We start from the raw sequence: 6,737 nt of genomic DNA, 5'->3' as shown, positions 1-6,737 counted from the left end.
CCTAGTCCTTATAAAATACTAAGCTACAGATTTTTTTTGTAATTATTTTGTTACTTTAAATTAATCCTGAACTTAAGGAGATTTACTCACTATGTAATTAAAATAATAAACCATTAGCAGCAAGTAGTTAATTTTTACCTTTCAAGAAAGTTTCACATAGAAAGTTGAAGTTTAAATGCCAGTGATATTTGTTTTGTTTCAGATCCTCATTTCAAGAATTTTTCTTTCTACTGTGCTTTTTTTTTCTTTCGGTTTTAAATAGACTTTATTTTTTAGAGCAGTTTAGGTTTACAGAAATATTGTGCAGAAAGAACAAAGAGGTCCCACATGCCCCCCTGCCTTCTCATTCCCTCCACCCACCTTCTGTCCTGCACACTGTTTCTCCTATTACTAACATCTAACATTCTTGTGGTGCATTTGTTAGCAACTGAGGAAGCAATATTGATATATTATTATGAACAAAATTATATAGTTTTGCTAGGTGCTACCTAGGCGATTCTAGCTCACAGTGACCCTATGTACAAGTGAACAAAGCACTGCTTGGGCCTATGCCACGTTCACAATTATTGCTATGTTTGAGGCCATTGTTGCAGTCACTGTTTCAATCCATTCTGTTGAGGGTTTCCTCTTTTTTATTGACCCTCTACTTTACCAAGCATGGTGTTCTTCTCCAGGAACTAGTTGGTCTCTCTTGATAGCATGTCCAAAGCATGTGAGATAAAATCTCCCCATCTCCACTTCTAAGGAACATTCTGGCTCTGCTTCTTCAAAGACAGATTTGTTCTGCAGTCCAAGGTACATTCAGTATTCCTCGCCAACACCATAATTCAAAGGCATCAGCTCCTCTTCAATCTTCCCATATTCGTTGTCCAGATTTCACATGCATTTGGGGCAATTGAAAACACCATGGCTTGGGTTAGGTGCACCATAGTCTTCAAAGAGATATCTTTGCTTTTTATAACAGTTTGAAGAGGTCTTTTGCAGCAGATTTGTCCAATGTAATATGCCATATGATTTCCTGACGGCTCTTTTCATGGGTATTGATTATGGATCCAAGTAAAATGAAAGCTTTCACAATGTCATCTTATCTCTATTTATCATGATGTTGCTTATTGGTCCACTTGTGAGGATTTTTATTTTCTTTATGTTGAGGTGAATCCAAACTTAAGAGTGTAGTCTTTGATCTTCATCAGTAAGTGTTTCAAGTCCTTATCGCTTTAACTAAGTAAGGTTAAGTCATCTGCATATCATATGTTGTCAATGAGTTTTCCTCCAATCCTGATGATAGTTTACATTAATGTTTATTATTTGTGTTCTAGAATTGGGCAAATAAATGATGTCCTATGTCCACTGTTATGGTATCATACAAAATAGTTTCACTGCCCTTAAAATATGTTCCACTTATTCATCCTTTCTTCACCCTCACCCTGATTGTTCTTTAAGATAAGAATATATATGATGGTGTCTTGGTGGCACAGTGGTTAAAGCACTCATCTGCTAACCAAAAGGTCAGCAATCTGAATCTACCAGCTGCTCTATGGAGCAGAATTAACACATCAGCAGTGGGTTTGGTTTTGGATTTTTTTTTTTTTTTTAAGTTGTTACTAGATTTTAGGGAGTCTCTGTGTGGTGAAAACTGTTATGCACTCTACTACTAGATGAAAGGTTAGCAGTTTGAATCCACCCACAGGTGTCTCAAAAGACGTGGTGTCTGTTTCTGAAAGGTCACATTCTTAAAAACCCTGTGAAGCAGTTCTACTCTGCATACATGGCATCACCATAGTCAACATCAGTTCTGTCTTTTAGAGCCATTATGAGTTGGAATCAACTTGATGGACATGGGTTTATTTTGTAGGGAGTGAAATAATGTTACGTATTGCATTGTTGTTGTTAAGTATTGTCAAGTTCACTCTGACTCATGGTGTAGTGCTGTAGGATCAGCAGTAGACTGTAAACCATAAGGTTGGCAGTTCAAACCTACCAGCTGGTGCTCGGAAACCCTTTACAGGGTCATTATGAGTCAGAACTGACTTGATGGCATTTAACACCAACAACAGCCCTGCTTAGGATTTCCAAAGTGCAGCTGGTGAGTTTGAACTGCCTTCCTTGCTATTCAAATGGAAATTACAGTCCAGCGTTTATCCTATAATGCCATGCCAGAACTGCATGTATGGGATGTGCAGTGATTAATAATAATGAACTAATGTGAATCTGGATGGCTCCTGAGGACATTTCCAGTGCTCATCATTCATATCCATGATCTTACTATGTTCTGTTCCTACAGCAATCAGTTGAAAGACAAGACACATTCAGAATAAAAAGGACACTAAGTCCAAAGGGTTGACCTATAGGACCTTTATTTTAAAACAAACTATTTAAACCATGTGTACCACATGTGTCCCTTAAGAAGCAGAAGTAATCTGGCTCTTTCCTTTTTAATTAAATTCACACTACATTGCTGAAATATACACCCCTGAGGGGTACTGTCATGTAAAGAATTGCTTTAAAAGTTGTTAGGCTTATTAAAACGTTACTATCTGTTAGGTAATATGAAATGCATTCAGTGTAAATTGCCACCTTAATCTGAATAATAACTCTCTAAGTAGTAGCATTATAACCACATTTTACAGATGAAGTGTAAGTAAGTTGCCCATGTTACTGAACAAAACAGGCAAAACAGATATTTAAATTAAGTATGTCTGACTCCAAAACCCATGGACTTAATTATAGCAGTTTGTCAGTGGTTTTAATCATTATCTAAATTAATTTTTTTCTTTAAAGTAAAGAAGCACAGTTTTGAAAGCTTTAACTCAGCGTCACGATTCCACACTACTATAGAACAACAACAATAACAACAATATAGACCATTAGGATTTGGAAGGTGCAACCAGTGCTGCATGTGACGTAAATACCAAGAGTGACAAATGAAACCTGACTGTCTCTAAGCAATCTATCACCTTTGACCTTAATTGATGTACCCATGTAACTGGTGATGAATATTCTGTGAGACTGTTCCCATAGACATTAAACTGAAGAGTTGGAGAGCTAGTTTTCAGATAATCTGATGAAACTGTTTGCACTGTAGCAATTATAGGCCAAACCTAACCCGCTGTTCTGAGTTGATTCTGACTCATACCAATGCTGTAGAACAGTGTACAGCTGCACCTTAGGGTTTCCAAGGCTGTAAATCTTAGGTAAGCAGACCACCATATCTTCATCCTTCAGAGAAGCTAGTGGGTTTGAACTGCCACCTTTTGGTTAGCTTTTGAGTGCTTCAGCAACAGGGCTTGCTACCAGGGCTTCTGTAGCAGCAATAAACCCACTGCCCGTGAGTCCATCCCATCATAGTGACCCTACTGGACAGAGTAGAACTGCTTCAGAGAGTCTCCAAGACTGTAAACATTTATGGGGGCAGACCGCCTCATCTTTTTCCTGCAGAGAGACAGTGGATTCCATGTGACATTTCAGTTACCAGTCTGATGCTTAACTCACTGCCACTAAGACCCCTTTGAGAAGCTATACCCAAATCCAAACCAAACTCACTGTTATTAAGCAGCTTCTGAGTCATAGTGACCCTACATAGAGTTTCCAAGACTAAATCTTTATGGGAACAGTCTCATCTTTTTTCCACAGAACAGTTGATGGGTTTGAACCATTAACTTTGCCGTTAGAAACCCAATGTCTAAATATAGCTCAGTTCAAATCTCATCTCCTCTGTAAAACCTTACTTGAATTACAGCACCTAAACTCCTCACTGGAATTCATGACTGGTACAATTGCCATATGACAAATTTTGTACTTGAAATTTGCACTGGGCATTCTAATTGTATCATATTTAAATGTCTGTGTATTTACCTGTCATCTCTCCAACTAGTCAGCAAGCTCCCCCCAGGGCAAAGGCCAAAGCTTACATGCTTTAGAAACTGCCTCCTCAGTGCCCGTGGACCAATGCCTTGCACAAAGGTGACATCTTCTATACTGGTCTGCAGTTTCAGGATGATTTCAATGCTGTACGTAGCCCGAAATAAACCAGATGCTAAACATATTTTAGATTTAGAATAACTTTTCTGGAAGCCCCTACTCATAAGTCGTTCTATCATGATCTCTTTGAAATTCTGTAAATAGGGACTCAGGATCTTAATTGTCACATTCAATGATTTTTCCTCCTTCCTTTGATTGCAGTCTCAGACTAAAGTGCTTATTACCTGCAAAATCTTCTGGAAACCCTCAATAACTGTGACAGTACCTTCCTTCCTGGAGTCCCTGGGAGGTACAAGTGGTTAATGCTCTAACCGAAGGATTGGAGATTTGTGGTCACTCACAGTTGCCTTGAAAGAATTGGCTGGTGACTGACTTCCCCCCAAACCAAAAACAAGTCAGTGACTGAAAACTCTAAGGAGCGCAGTTCTCACTCTGCCAGACATTTCATTGCCATGAGTCAGAATTGACTCATGACAACTGATTTGGTTCATTTATTTTTTACTTCTTCCTTCCTTCATTCCTCTCTACCTTTAGGTAAAAACCCATGATTCTTGCCCTATTCCTAAGTAGAAAAATTCTTTCCCTGAAAAGCAACAGGAAAAACAGAATAATCTCGAATGTTGGAGCCAGATGATCATAAAATCCCTGTCTTTATGAGGGAACATTATGTAGCCTCTCTGAGTCTGTTTTCTCATCTCTGAAAATCTAGATAATAATACCTGTCTCAGAATTTATGTGAAGACAAAGCAAACTAATTAGGAAATGCACCTGGCCTGGCTCTTGGCTCGTGGAATATGATGGTAAAATATGTCTTTCATTTTTCTTCTCTCCCCTTTTACCCATTTCTCTATATGTTCTTCCTTCTGGGAATGATTTTACTCTTCCTAAAGATAATTCTGAGTTTTCATCAATATTCCCAGGCCTGAATTTTTATCTGTGTTATTGTCCTTGATTTTCAGCAATGACCAATATGACCCAGGCTCACTGAGAGTCTGTTATCCATCTTCATCCTTCAATTCCTCAGTACCATTCCCTTGTACTAATAGTGGCACAAGAACCTGGGAACCAAATCTAAGTCACTGCTGAACCTTCTGTACTGCTTTTTAGTCACCAGAATCACCCTCTCCCACCTACACAATCTCAGTGGTCTTCCTGCCTTCCATTGTCCCTGAGCTAGTTCTTTTGCACTGCCCCTGGATTGTTGCTGTTAGGTACCATCAAGTCAGTTCTGACTTACAGCTACCCTAGACACAACAGAATGAAACACTGCCTTGTCCTTTGCCATCCTCACAACTGCGGTTACATTTGAGCCTATTGATGCTGTCACTGTGTCAGTCCGTCTTATCGGAGGTCTTCCTCTCTTTTGATGACCTTCTATTTTGTTAAGTATGATGTGCGTCTCCAGTGACTGTTCCTTCCTGACAACATGTCTAAAGTGCTAGAGGTGAATTCTTGCCATTCTTGGTTCTAAAGCGCATTCTAGCTGTAGTTCTCCAAAGACAGATGTCTTTGTTCTTCTGGATGTACCTGTATTAAGCTTCCTAAAATCACAGCTTGAATCATGGCATTGTCTTGTTCAATAATTTAAAATGGCTCCCTATTGCCTACAAGTGAGGTCTCAGAAACTTGGTTGCTGATCTACTTTTCAGTCTTATTCCACACAATATCCATCCTGCACCTCTTGTTATTCCAACACACATTGCACTCTCTTGCATTTGCTCCATTTGTTCCTGCTATTTGCTCGTTCAGTAGTGCTTTCTTCCTCTCCTCTCTCATCTCTCCTTGCTGAACTCTCATCCAGCCTGAAAGATCTAGCTTAAAGGTTTTTAACACATCTTGATAAAACTTGCTTATTCTTGGCCCTTGACCCCTGATGTCTTCTTTCTCTTTCCCAGGTTCTTCCTTGACTCAGAGCCACTCCTTCAATGTTGTTCCCCACTTGCAGCATCTCACTCAGCTTTTCTTTCTCATACTCCACACCACACAATGTTGTTGTTATTAAGTACCACCGAGTCAGTTCCAATTGATAGTGATCCCATATAGGCTTTCTGAGGCTGTCAGTCTTTGAGGAGGCATAAAGCCTCATCTTTCTCCTGTGGAGTGACTAATGGGCTCAAACTGCTGGCCAATGCTTTTGAAGTCCAGTACCTATCCTACAGAGTCAACATGCTCCCATACCACTCAAGAGGTCAGCAGTTTTCATAGTATTTTGTCACAGAGCACTTTACCAAGTATAATCTAGAATAAAGTATACAGCACAGAATGAATGGACAGACTAGTTATCCCTGAAGAAATTATCAGAATTCAATCCACATGCCTTTTTAGATTTAGGAAAGAAATCATTAAATTGGATCCTACTATCAGGTGCATTTTGGGAGAAAGACGAGGCTTTCTGTTCCCACAAGATATATAGCCTCGGAAACTCCACTCAAGGTCACTGAGTTGGAACTGACTCAACGGTACTTAATAGCAACAACATAGGTGCATCAGCCTTTCTTCCATAGAAAGATACAGCAATCTGCTTCCATAAAGATGATGGCCCTGGAAACCCTATGAGGGCAGTTCTGGTCTGTCCTACAGGGTTGGAAATGACTGAGTTAGAAATGAGTCAATGGCAGTAGTTTTTAAGAAGTATAAGACTTAGCATTTTATTAAGTCTTCCACTTTCAGCCCAGAGATTCATAGAGAGTAAGTTTATATACTCTTAATCTTTAACATGGAGCTCTGGTAGCGTAGTGGTTACAAGTCGGGCTGCA

The 6,737-nt window shown here is 39.4% G+C and overlaps 1 protein-coding gene across 1 annotated transcript in view; it reads left to right on the top strand.

Annotated features, from left to right (window-relative positions):
* PDE11A (phosphodiesterase 11A) overlaps positions 1-6,737 on the top strand; it is a 747,671-nt gene that overhangs the window by 395,749 nt on the left and 345,185 nt on the right. The window lies entirely within an intron of this gene.

Source organism: Chrysochloris asiatica, unplaced genomic scaffold, assembly GCF_000296735.1.
Source record: "Chrysochloris asiatica unplaced genomic scaffold, ChrAsi1.0 scaffold00094, whole genome shotgun sequence".
Classification (NCBI taxonomy): Eukaryota; Metazoa; Chordata; class Mammalia; order Afrosoricida; family Chrysochloridae; genus Chrysochloris; species Chrysochloris asiatica.
This window is presented reverse-complemented; position numbering and strand designations above follow the sequence as displayed.